Source organism: Anas platyrhynchos, chromosome 9, assembly GCF_047663525.1.
Source record: "Anas platyrhynchos isolate ZD024472 breed Pekin duck chromosome 9, IASCAAS_PekinDuck_T2T, whole genome shotgun sequence".
In the NCBI taxonomy this organism is placed as follows: Eukaryota; Metazoa; Chordata; class Aves; order Anseriformes; family Anatidae; genus Anas; species Anas platyrhynchos.
The window spans coordinates 19,123,338-19,137,203 of NC_092595.1; the positions used below are offsets into that span (position 1 = coordinate 19,123,338).

General features: G+C 39.9%; 1 long non-coding RNA gene across 2 annotated transcripts in view; it reads left to right on the top strand.

Annotated features, from left to right (window-relative positions):
- Window positions 1-1,494: 1,494 nt before the first annotated feature.
- The window catches only part of LOC106019823 (uncharacterized), a 36,657-nt gene continuing 24,285 nt past the window's right edge, over window positions 1,495-13,866 (top strand). Inside the window, exon 1 of one of the 2 annotated variants that reach the window (XR_005268048.2) lies at window positions 1,495-1,648. This is a non-coding gene — a long non-coding RNA (uncharacterized lncRNA). Of the gene's footprint in view, window positions 1,649-2,442; window positions 2,726-13,866 lie in introns of those variants that run through there. The other variant, XR_001194978.5, reaches the window with a different exon arrangement.

The following is a 13,866-nucleotide window of genomic DNA, read 5'->3' on the forward strand; positions in this document are numbered from 1 at the left end:
CTTCCTGCTTACACAAATTACACCCACATGCTTAGATCTAATGCAGCCTTACAAGGAGCCTGTTAGTGAGAATAAGGTTCATTGTTTGGTATTTCTTAATATTCTTGACAAATTTAATGGGCAAATTTGCATGTATTGATCCTCTACAGATCTGAACTGAAATCACAAGCAAAATTAACATGGGCAACATTGACCTGAGCTGAATTCACAGCAGCAACCCAGTGCTGTTAGACCCATTATCCAGCCCCCAGAGCCTCCCATTCTGCAGTGTGAGCTCAAGTATAACACACAAACCAGACAGCACAATTCCCAAGCTGTGACTTCCAGCAGATTCCCTTACTCTTACCCTGCTCCCCATCTTTTTTTTTTTTTCCTTTTTGTCTTTTTCAGACTTAATGACAAGGAAAGGCAAAACTTATTTCCTACCAAGGAAGGTAAACAGTAGCATGGGTCAGCAATCAGTACACCCCGTTACCTAAGGGAGAACACTCAGTTTCTCTACATTATCACTTGCAGCACAGTCACGGGTAAATGCAATTTAAGGACTACAAAAAACAGCTAGGATTTGCAACACACAGCCACCCACAGCCCTGGAGTAAACACAAATGTGCCCTATTGCAGTACCTGGCAGGCTGGATGCCTAAAATGCCAGTGAGGGAGAAAGCAGCCAAGAAACCCCATAAGCAATGGTGGTAGGATGATAGCTTATTCTAGTAAGGTACTTGCTAACTTTCCCCGTAAGTGCCTAGATTCTCAGTCTGTGAAGGCCAGAGGGCTCCAGTAATGAAGACGTAATTCGCTGTTAGAAAGCTGTTATCTCCCTAGCTAGACAGCAACTGAGCAGAAGTAATGAAGTAGGCATTTGGAGCCAAGTATAAAATTATGCAAGTAGGGACATAATATTTACATTCTTCTAATAAAATAAAGCTCATAGGAAAGCATTCATGTACACAGGACTATCCAAGACAAGGCATAGAGCTAGTAGTGTACAGGGACAGCCAGAACAGAGCCTAAGGGCAGGTCATCAGAGACAAGGGCAGTCACAGCACTGGCCAGCCCACTGCTTGTCTGCTGGGATGGCCCCACAGTGCTGGGGCTGGAGGCACAGGACAGGAAAATGGCAGCAACAGCTCCTGTTAGCAAGCACCAAGCAAAAGCAAGGCAACAACTTAGAATCAAGACTAACTTGAAGCCATATAGGAATAAGAAACAAACACCTCAACACAGCTTAAACCAAGACCAAATGCCCAGGCTGGAGCTTATATGGGGCTTCTGGGCCCACAGCTGGAGGCTACACAGTAGCAGTCCCATGTGAGGCTGCTCACTGCAATTAAAGGCTGCTAAAGTCAGTAATGACAGGGGAGGTGTAGGAACTCCAACCATGTCTTTTGGGGTGGCAGCTAGGAGGTATGCGGGTTAGCCTAGAACATCTTAATGGCATCAGCAATGGCATTAGATGCCTGGGCTTAGGCCACAGAAGCCCACCTGCAGTGACTAATTGCACTACAGGCGTTGCAGCACTTCCTTACTCCGTGTTAGCGGTGTGAGAATAAGTAAATTAGGCTGAGGGACACAGCAATTGTGGTGTGGGAAGCTGCAGGGGCATTTTAATTTGGTGTTGTATAGAATGGCATTTTCAATTCTGAAGGTAAAGCAAGCAGTTAAGAAAACTTACTCGTGCTTTACTGCAATGAATTCTTAAGTTATTTCTGACTGTCATGAAGCAAAAATAAAACAAATTATTTTGATATTAACTACTTTAATTTTCTTTTATAACTCTATTGAGGGAAAATTATTCAATAAGTAGTTTTCATTTAGAAATCAGAATGGAACACAAAAAAAATTGAGTCAAGAAATGTATGTAATCCTTTTCTTCAAAGAGTTATTGTTTTGACAAAAATGCAATAAATGGAAGAAGCATGCTTGACCAGTTGAGCTTTAATAGAGGGTTTTGTGTGGATTACGTAACAGGTTCTTAAAATACTGGTACAATAACTCGTTATTTTTCTTCCCTTTTTTGTGAATTTAAGAATGCCTTCCTGGTGTAAACTAGCAGTGGTGTTTTTTTCCTGTTTACTTAGCTTGCTGTTATGGCCTAATGCATCAAACCAAATTCTGAATTTTTTTAAAGGTAAGTTTAATTTAGTCAGTTGGTTGTACTTTGCATGAACACCCAAGACTCACACTTGAGATCTATCTAGGCAGCTATTAAGGTACAGAGGATGTATTAAGGAAAGCTAATAGAAAAAGTATTGAGGTTCTTGATATGTTTTGCAAAGGACATCAAATATGCTATATCTCTGCTTTTAATCATTGCTGACTGTGAGTTTACCTGTTTCTCTGCTTAAAGAATCTTGGGGGGGGAGGGGGAATGATTCCTCATATTATGATTTACAACTGCTTAACTCATTTATGCTGCTATTATTATTATTTTAAAAATTGGGTTTAGAGGTATTAAATAGTTGGGATGTAATTCAGGTGTTGTAGATGTGGTTGGTCAGAAGTCACGTAGTAGGTGTTCGTCTCGTTGGTGTGAGAGAGTTAACTGGGAAAGGCTGCGATTTGGTATAGGCTTAAAGCCTCTCTTGGGAAGTGGCAGAAGAATGGATCCTGTAGACTCACAAGTATTTTCTGAAGCTTTTCCTTCCTGGACTTTTAAGGCATACTCTCAGTACGTTTCCCCCAGAGCACATAAGAAATACGGTTTTCATGCATAGTTTGAAAGGTAAGCGAAGAAATGTTGCTAGACATATAAAGCTGTAAAATGGTCAGCCTGCCTTACCAAGATGCTACTGCCTACTTCTGCTACCTTGGCATGGGGGACAAGTTAAAGTCTCTGCTGAGTGCTAGGAAGATTCCCTACTCGATACATTTTTTTTTTTTTTCTTAAGTAGTAAAGGGCAATTTCCTAGAGCAAACTGGAGTTACAATTCTAATAGAAAGCAATTGCACCAATTAAATCTAACCATGATATCAGGGATAAAGCAGTGTATTCCCATTGCTAAGTTTCTGAGTGAAATGACAACAGAACTAGATACACCACGATGACAGAATGAGGAATATGTTCCATTTATTATCAGGTTCTGTTATGTCTTAATTCCCAACTGGTTTCGTTTCTCTAAGGCATTACTTAATGTGATATTCTGACTTCTAATGATGGCTAATACAGAGCTAGCGTCTGGTGTAAAGCTGTTATTTAAACAGTTTTAATTTGTTATGAATACATAAAATACATAAAGTACTTGATGTGCACTGTATCATCAGAACTTGTTCCTAACCTTTATTAATCTGATTAGTTATTTTATATGAGAGTAGAATTAGATGCTTGCAGTAGAAATGCCAAGAGTTAGATATGATGTCTTTATTCAAGAGAAAATCAGTTAATCCAATTTCTAAGAACATATGCTAGTTCTGCTGGTTATAAATCCTTTCCAAGATGACTTAAGTTTCTCTCAGCTTCCTCTAAATGCCTTTTCCTAGTAGAAGCTGAGAGTTATGTAATCATTCTGATTATATATTTTTTAATGAAACAATTATTATTTAAGTAAAAGAGCTAAAAATAGTCATATACTTGGATATGAGAAAAATCAATTGTTGGAAAATATTCAGATACAACTATTTTGAAATACTGTTATGGCTCTGAAGAATAGTAAAGCTTTATACTTTTGTCATGTAAATAACAAAATTCAATATATCTGTTTCACTGGAAATTGTTTTAAAAGAGCATCAAATGTCTCATGTAAAAATTCAGCTTGCAGCATTCCCCACTAGGGAAGTGACTCACTGCCTGCATAGAGCAGCGTTTCTCCAGGACTTCCATGGATGCTTTAGAGAATTACTGAGTGCATCCTTACATACAATTTGATCTGGGGAAGCCATACTCTTATTTTACAGACTGGCCAAGAGTTTCTTTATACTTAAAACTGAATTTGGATTAAGTTAAGGAGGTCAGTTGGAAGTGAAAATGCCATGAATAGAAGAGCATAGATAGACCTTTGCAAAGCCTTGTGGTCAACCACAAAGATGCAAGCTCGACTAGCTTCCCTCATCTTGTGCTGTATCCTATTAAGTATACATCCTCCAGTCTTGGAAAAATCAAGATTACCTAATCTATAACATAGCATCATTTAATTCATACGAAGTACCTGGTGAACATGTATCCAGTTGTCTTACAGCACAATGACACCAGTATGCAGTCTCATTTTTAACATCCACGTATCTCTTACTGTAGTAAACAAAAGTTACACATGTGGATTAAATACATTTTGTAGTGGGTGATTGATCACTTCCCATTGTTCACTGCAAAACACAAACTGTTAACTCTCTTATCCTCTGGATGAGAGCAAAGGCCAGGCTTGGAAGTTGGATATTATTGATGTGGTTTGTAGTTTTTTTGTGTTTTGGTTTGGTTTGTTTTTTTTTGAAGTGGTTACACATCAAGCCACAGTCTGTTTAATTCTTTAATAAAATCATATATATTTTAGATTGTTTTAGTATTAGGAATGAGTCCCTCAGACACTCTGGTCTGCTGAAACATTTGATTCATTTTGTACTGGTTGCACTTTTGTAATGAAACCCTGAAAGCAGCCAAGAAGCTTTACAGAGTGCTACTGAACGTAGCTGTGAATTATTGCTGTAGTAACACTCACAGAAATAAGCATAGCTTCCAGTCTCAGTGGAAGGTTTGTGTCTGCTTGGCTTTCCAGTCACAGCTTCTTACTCCTTGTGCTGCGGAGGCTGGGATTCCTGTGGGGGTGCTGGGCACAGTCTAGAAGGACAAATATTTATGGTGCCCAAACAGCTTTCTAATCAGCTATAAAGATGGGTGACTACAGCACAGGGCTTTGAGAGAGAAGATTTAAGTGAAGAAGAAACTACCACTGTATCTCACTAATGTGGCTGAGAATGAATGTTGATATTTGCAGGCAAACAGCTTTTTAAAAAATCATAGTAAATTATAGGAAAAAATGGCTTAAAAAAAAGAAAAGAGAGACCCTCTAGTCTATGCCTTTCCACAAGGAAAGATCACTTCTACAAAGATTTTCTGACAAATGTTTCTGCAACATGTTCTTCAGAAGTCTTCAGTGCTGAAGTAACCTATTATTGTTCTCCTCTATTCTCACTGCACAGAAGTTTTCTTAGTGTGTGGCATGAATCTCTCTTGCTGAATGCTTAGCCCATTATTCTTTCTTTTGCCCTCAGAGGGCAGAAGAACAATTTATTTACATAAAATTTTTTTTAACTCTTCCCCTTTTTATCTTGCATATAGAGAAAAGCCCTTCCACAAAATATACAGTCCTAATTCTTTCAGTCTTTTTCTTAGATGTTTCAGAAGACTTATGGTTATGTGATAATTTTCTGGTTCTCTGGTACTTTTTATTATTCTCCCGTTGATTTTATGTAGTTGATTTGAATCTTTCTCCAAAGTAGTGCTTCGATGATGTATTATTACATGTGAGACCTTATCAAGGTGGATACAGGAGTTATTTCATGCATTTCCTAATACGATGCTCACTTTAGAGCGGCAATGTGATAATACTTATTACAATGTGAGCTATCATAACCCTGGTATCATTATTTTGAAAATTGTATTTATTGTACTGTTCCCACATATTGTGGTTTTTATTTTTTTGGAAGTTGATTATTCCTAACTGTAACACTTTACCATTATCCTCACCAAATGACACCTGGTTTATTTCACACCTTTCCTCCAGTTTCTCAGGATGATCAGGTTTTCCAAACCCATTCTCTGAGCACTCAGCTTTTTCTCAGAATTTGGGTTTTCCTCCTAAATCTTGTTGTGCTTTACCTACGGGGGGGGGGTGGGGGTGGGGGAGTAAAAGTGGATCCCAAGAAATATATTTGCATGCATTTGCACATACTGTTTTATTTAAAATACTTCCCTGTGTCTGGTGATATTTAGGACAAATGAGAATGTTCAGAAAATACGTGGGAATAGATGAAAAAGCTCATTTGGAGAACTTTGAAGTGAAAAGTGAGTAAAGCCTTTTGAGTTCCCTTGTATGGTAATATTCTTTCACAAGGAGAAGCAAGGAGAAAGTGGAGACAGGCGGTACCATCTATCCTCACCTGGAGATAATTGTTACAAAGAAGAAATGTGGGGAGCCAGTTCAAAGTTCACCTGCCCTTCGGTAGAAGTCTAGACACAGAAAGAAGATAAATAAACAGTGATTTACCTTCCCTTGGTACTAGGAAATGACAAAATCTCCATAAAAGATATTTATCTCTTACTGAGTTATCTCTCTGAAACTTTTTTGTTTTGTAAATCACTGAGGTATTAGAAGAGCAAGAGGTATACCTTTCTCAAGAAGCCTGTTGTGCTGCCTTTCATCTGGTGCGTTGCTAATATTCATGAGACATCAGTAACAGCAGTTGACTATTTTCAAAAAGCTGTGTGCAGAGAACTCTTGTCAGCGTGATACTTGTGGTGTGCTTTGGGAGGGAACTCCTGCTTTGCTCAGACGTTATGCCTGGCATTTGACTATCCATGTTCCAAAATAGGAATACCAAATAAAGTTGGTTTCCAAAATGGTGCAACTCCCTTGAGCAAAGCAGTATTTACAAGTACAAATATAGATTTGAAGTCCCACTACCATCCCTATAATACATGTTTTAAATGCTAGGGGCTTTTTTTTTTTTCGGGGGTGGGGTGGGGGGGAAGGTTGTAGTTATGTGTAAATAAAATGCCTGAGCCGTAAATAACAGAAGGGATCACAGTTGGAAAATCATGCTTTTGGATAGCCTTTGACTAGACCTTAAAAATACCTCTAGAGTATGATTTTAAAAAACAGTTGTCTTCATTCTTTTTCATTTGAGGAATCTTCAGATGCTTAACTGAGATCAGGTTGCCAGTGTTACAATTATGCACTGCTGCTTCTAGATGACCTTGAAATTATTGATGTAGGGTTACCAGTCCCTGCTTCTTTTGTCTTTACACTTTTGCAGTACCATGGGATTGATCCTGGTCCAGGCAGACCCACCTGGCACCTCAGCCATGACCACAAATCAGTTAAATGGTCTTGCCAGGGTTGCAGAGTTTTACAGATGGAAATCCAGCAGTTGCCATTTATAGCAGGCTGTGGAGAAAGCTTTGTGAAATGTGATACGGTAGGCAACACCACCCTTCTGGGAGTCAGGCCAGCCTGTGTGAGAAATGGGAAGCTGAAACACGTCATCACTGGGAAATAAGGATAACTGAGGAAAGGAACCTGGGCATACACTATGCGTAGATGGGCAAGATGGTAGTGGAAAAGCTCCAGTTGATCAAATATTATCATAAAAGAGCTATAGTTTCTAAAAGTTTTCCACTTGTGATTGAAATGAATCTGAAACTTGGAAACTTCAGATGTTATTTGGGGGAGGAGGGGGAGCTTCAAAACAACAAAGACATTTGTCATTCTGGTTTTAAGCATCACTCTAGGCTCCCAGATTGCAAGTATATTGCCTGTTTCACTGAGAGCAAAGGCCAAAATCTAGAAGTCCAGAGAGTGTCTTTACCCGTAAACTACTGACTTCATTTTCCTAAATCTTGTATAAATGTAAATTTGAGTTGGTTATTCAGGGACCGCTATACAATTTCTTATTTTTGGGGCTTAATTTAATCCTGACATTCTGAAAGCTTTTCATTCAAATTTTAGCAGAAAAATGTAGTAGAAAAGTACCTGTTTTAAATAAATAAACATGGTTAGGGATTATGTAAATAACTAATTTCTACTGAAAATGTATTTATCTACTACCAAAATGGAACTGATACCTGTTGTGCTATCAAAAACTGTGTCTAGTCCAAAATGGCTATGCAAAAATTTCCCAGAGCCAAGTGAAAAACAGAACAAAATGCATCAAAACAGATGTCAGAATATCTTACCTTAAGAAGTCTATGAAAATACAACCTTCATAAACTCCCTTTATGTAAAATCACTTTAACAGGAACTGTAGTATTTTTCAGGAATTAGGCTTTATAAAAATTGTAAGAAGCAGGGTAATGTTCATTTACCAGTATATGAAAGTAACCGAGTAAGGGGAACAGGCAGAAGTCTGTTTGCTTCTTTTAATTAATATAAGCTCCACATTTCCCATAATACACAATCTGGGCTACCTCCTTCTCCCTCCTTCATCTCGGCAGTTGGTACTGCTCTGCTTTCGTAAGTGTTGCTAATGCACATGGCATGTTTTGAAATAGTCTGCCCTCATTGCCCTATGAGAGGTCATTTAAGAAGGAATTCACAAAGGGTGGGAACTAATAAAGGTCTAGGACAGTTGCCAATAGAAGAGAGAATAGAAACTGCTCAAGTGACGAGTGCTAAAATGGGTGAAACATCCTTTGGAATAGGGCTGGATGGAAATGTTCTTGCGTAGAAGAATCAAGTAACAAATACGTGTATGCACTTGAATAGCCTCATATTCAGAGAGGAGTGCTGAGAATGCAGTCTTGGAGGATTTTGACAATTAAATGGGAAAGAGTGACTGGAAGGGATAACCACATCTGAGCTGCTTGTTCCCTGAAGGGGGATTTGCCAAGATGGGCGGCAGAGCTGCCCTAGTAGAGGGTTGTCTGTTGTGACTCCCTCACGTGGAGACTTTTAATCTATTTTTTATGCTGTGATTACTGGTTTTAATCCAGTTCCTGATAAGGTGAATTTTCAGATTAAGTTCTGACACGTGAAAATTAGATTAAGTCCCTGTAGTACTTATGACAGTGCAAAATAATGAAAGAAAACTGCCTGTCAGGGTGATCTGGCAATACATAGACCTGGAGTTCTGGCCTTCTTATATTCCATTCGATGGCTTTTGGCTATTTGGCTGTAGTCTTACAGTTGCAGTTTACTTGGATTTTCATGGTTGTCCCTTGGTATTTGATAACAAATTTGTAAACCAACCTTGTTCCTGATTAAAATACAAAACAACAACAACAAAATTTCTTATAAGAAATAAGGGTCAGATTTTCAATGGATATAACGTGAAGGGGTGCTTTTTCAAAGCCCAGAAAGCTTTATTAATAGAGAAATCTCTTGCTCTTTCAAAGCATCTGGCAGCAGGTCTGGTTTCAGAACACATTAGAGAAATCCTAGCTGGGACACCAAAAGGACGTTTTGCTCCCAATTGCTATGCAAAAGGTGCCGGTATGCAGCTCCAGTGCGTGGGAGCCGCAGTGCGTATTAGCCTCAATGTTTGTATGGGTGTACTTAAAAAGACAGTGGTATTCTTCAGCTGAAAGCAGAAATCTGTCTATGCCTAGAGCATCTCACTGGAGAGCCTTTCCTTATAACCATAAAATATAGGAGAAAGCCGAGCCATTTAAAACACAAATATTTGGCACCTCCGGTCTCAGTGCTGCTCCTGCACAGCCATGCTGGCTTTTAACTTCTTGGTTTTATTAAACTATTAAACTGGGAATTTTTATTACTCCCAATATAGCAGTGCTAATAAAAAGTTACAGTTAAAAGCCTCTGTGGGTACTGAAACTTGCAGCTGTGATTGCTCTTGATGGAAATAAAGACAAACTCGGCTTTTAAAGCCTGCCTCTGTCAGGTGGTGGCTTCAAATCAGAGGGAACTGTGTGGGATAGCAGCTGGGAAGGAATTACAGCAACAGGAGGGTGACAAGGGGAAGGAAGAGAAGGTGCCAGTGGAAGGGAAATATTAATTATGTGTTTGGGGCACAGCTACAGTTACAACATGAAAATATCTAAAAGTTTTGAAATAATGAAAAGGTGCTTGCTGCTTTAATGCACGTGTAAATACGACACTGGTTTGCAGTAGTAGTGGCTTGAACCTCACAGGAGGCTTTGAATAATTTTGCCATTAATGTGGGGTTCTGTAGCACAGCACTACGCAGGACACTATCGCAGAACACTCGGAGCAGCAGGGTGAGGTAGCGTGCTGCTACCCATCCAGGGAGGTGGATATGGGAGGCTGTTCGGAGCTGTAAGGGGCAGCCAGGCCTCTTGAACTGGGGGTTCAATGCCACAATAAAAGAAATTTCAATACAAATAATCTTCTTTTATACCCAGCTTCTTAAACACATGTAATTCTCTTCGGCACAGGAGGAAAAAAATTGCACTTTCTTTTAGGATAGTTTTCTCTGCTGGAAATAAGTCTTTCCAATTAGAACAAAACATTGAGATGGAAGCTGAGATATAATGATCTGAAGTTTTCTGTCTTAAGGCAGACTCTTTTTACAGCCACTTTTTGTGGAAGTATAATATGGCGGATTTCGACTTTGGTAATTGAGAACATGGTTATATCTAAGTTACCTGACTGGACTGCAGGAGTCAGCCCTAGGATGAAAGAGGCACGCGCGGTGTCTCCTGCCGGGCCTCAGAAGGGATGGGGAGCATGGCTTTGTGCTAGCTGCCTAGGAAATGAGGCTGCCTCCCTAGAGAGAGGTTATATTGCCTTTGGGTTCATTTGTGTTTTGTTCCAAAACAAAAATTGCAGCTGTAGACATCTGAAAATAAAAAGCCTCAAACTGCCCACTCTTTCAGTAGGTATTCGCTGAGCAGAGCCGTAGCAACTGAGCGGTCGGTCAGCTGTCTGGCAGGTCACAAAGACTGTTGAATGCTTGAGGAGAAAATATGCTCTCTCTGAAGGCAAAGCTCCCGTTGACTTCTGCTGGAGCTGTGCTTTGTGTGTGCACTCAGGACAGGTCAGTCCTTCCAGAAGGAGCTTCTCTGGTTGCACCTTTCGTTGATGTGACTGAGCTGAATTTAGCTCTGCTGCTCTTGCTGAAGCTTTCTTGAACATAACAGTGCTGGAGTTGAATAGGAAACTGTGGAGGTTGCTGAATAATCTTTGGTGCCGTCTTTTCTCAGTACTCTCATTTCTTCATGAAAGCATGAGGAAATATGCTGTATTTTTTGTTTGTTTTTAATTAATTGTTAGTCTACTCAACGCTACCACCAGTGTGTGTGCAGCAACTGGGTGAGACAGCACAGCAGATTTTAAGTGGTGGCAAATATCCACTAGTGCTGACAGATCATAACTGGAGCAATGTTTTGTGCTCCCTGCTCCCCTCTCCTGGAGTTGTCGCTGCTGCCCCTGGGGGCAGGAGAAGGTGGTGCCCGCTGCTCAGCTGCCTGGCTTAGCCTGGGCTTGTGCTCCTCTTCTGTCAGTGCTTTGTGTGAAGGCAGTGCTCAGATTTGGTCGATATTTTTTTCTCTCTGAATGTCCATCCACTTTGAATAACTCGTGCAAGTCTGTGTTCAGGAGAAAGAAGTGTCCTGGTTAAAGCAGTGTCACTGCATTACGCTGCCATTTCATAGCTGGGCTTACCCAGCACACAAACTGAGCGGCTCTTCAGAAGGAAGAACAAGGCGTGTGACTGCGGCCACGAGGCAGATGTACAGCAGGGTGACTGCCTTAGGAACAGTGATGCCAGGGCACTTCTGGGGGATGAGAAAAACACAGTCAAACCCAGTCACAAGGATTGACAACAGTATAGGAGTGATCAAATATTTTCCTGTGACTCACTAAAAAGTGGAAAAAAAATAATCTGATGGAGGGAAAGAGTAAAAGGAAGATTCTTTTGTGATTGTACTGCACAACCCTATTGACTGTTTATATTTCTCCAGGGCTAGAATCAGGGGGACAAAAATGATTCTTATGAATATTTAATACATATATTTTTAAGTGTTTAATCAACTCAGTGAATTAAGGGGACTTGCAATGAACAGATGAAGTATTAGATTCTGTGAAGACAAGCATTTAAATTAGAAAAACAGCATGATAAGATTGCACTAGCTGAGTCCAAGAACCCTTGATCTAGAGATTTAATGGATGGAAGGGAAGACAAGCAGGAATATATAAAAAGATCCTATTAGTGCCCTGGGGTTATCTGAGGAAAACTGAATTTTCAGTGTGAGAAATTGGTTTGAAATTATTTACTTTCCCTCCATATTTTTTAGGAGTGACCCTATAGCAAATTACAGAAGGAATAAGAGATACAAAAAAGTAGAAGTATGGAAGGAAGATACAATATTTTGGAGGCTGCTTGCGGACTTTTTCACATTCCTGTACAGCACAGCTTTCTGCCTTTTGTAAAGGGAGATCAAAGCTCTGGAAGAAGCATAATCTAACGAAAGGCATCTGGGCCTTGGGATAAAAGGAATAAGTGTCTGAAAAAGGATGACAAGTGTGTAGTTATTCCTCCTGTCTGATCTAACCCCGAATTGGAGAAACAAGAACACAACCTGCAACAATCCACCTCTCTTACACCATCAGTAGTGGGGATCTGAAGCAGTAGAAGGACGCATGCAGATATATTGTTAAACTCAGGGGAATAAAAATGGTGCTGTTGTACTACTGAAAGAAAATGACCACGAGTTTTCAGTGTGTGCTATTAAAAGAATGAAGGTTATAAAGTTTTTGGTTGAAAAATAACTGAAATGCAATCAGAATGATCCATGGAAGGCAAAAAGCTTTTCACTTTTGACTTCCTTACAAAACAGATTTTGGTTATTAATGTAGAGTTACAAGGCTACTGTATCAAAGCTTTTCTAAGTTTGTATGGCAGGTATCAAGGTCTCTGAAAGGTCGTTTTCAAAAAGCTGTGAGTCTTATTTAAAAATAGCACTTCTATTTCAGGGAATCTGGAGTTTTAAGGATATGTTAGTTTTGAGTACTCATATTTTTTCTTATACGTAAAGTACAGAAATAAGCAATAGAGGTACCCTCATAAGGGTTGGCCAAATCACTGGATGAGGCTGGCTGATCTCTAGAAGCAGACAATTTCTCTTAGAAACACATGGAAACAACCAGAGGTGAGAATAATCGGACATCTGTGTGTTCTGATAGCCAGCTGAGAATTAATGTTTTCCATTAATATCACTGCACCTTTTACACAGGATTAAACAGTTTGCTCGTGATTTGCCTTGTGGTCTGTAACTAACCTGGCTTGTAAAGAACATGGATTCTTGGTCTTCAACACTGAGCTCCATGACAGCTTTGTGCTCCTCAGCATTCATTTTCATGGGGTTGTTCTTCTTGGTAAGAGAAGATGAATCGAAGAACATCTTCCTTGCTTCTGCTCCATGCGTGTCTGTACGTAGTGTGCTGTTCACTCCTGTGCTTAATTCTCTGAAGTGCTTCATAATCTTTGTCTTTCTTTCTTTCCTCCTCTCTGACTGATCTTTTTCATCTGTGCTAGAAACGCTTCATCCATCTCATGTGTAGCAGAGACTAGGATGATCAAGAGACTGGAAATGAGCAGGGTGGAGGGAAGCCTTCAGCCTCAGCAGTGGCCCAGGTGCTCTCTCTGTTGCCTCCTGGCCTGCTATTGAAGCAGCTTCATGTTCCCCTGCATATATCAGCCCCTGCGTTGCTGTTCAGCAGTGTCCTGTTGGCCAGGTTCATAACAGCACTATTTCCACTGAGCTCTGTTTTTTAGTGCCGACAGTATATTTGAATAAGCTAGGAAATTAAGTGTACGGCCTTGTATTTTTAATCCAAATTTTATCTGCTGATTTTCCCACACCCTTCCCCTCTTCCTCATTGATCGTTTTCTGTTCAGCTAGGCTGGGATTTCTTACCCCATCAGTACTCTGAATAAGATAAAATTACTTAGATTCTTCTAAATAGATTTTAGACATGCCCAAAGTTCACTAATGCATATCTCAAATAACTGGTACCCCTGGTGCACATCCAAACAATTTTATTTGGAGCAGCTCATTCAGGCCTTTGCTATCTTGAACATTGAACACTTTTTTTTTTTTTTTCTCTTCTTTGCTGTCTTTTCAACTGTCCATTTTCTGTGTGAGGAGGACTGTCAGGTGGTGCAGAATTAGCACAGGCAACATGGTTGCTATCTAAATGAGCCACTGAGGATGAAGATAAGCGGTGTTCAAGGGGC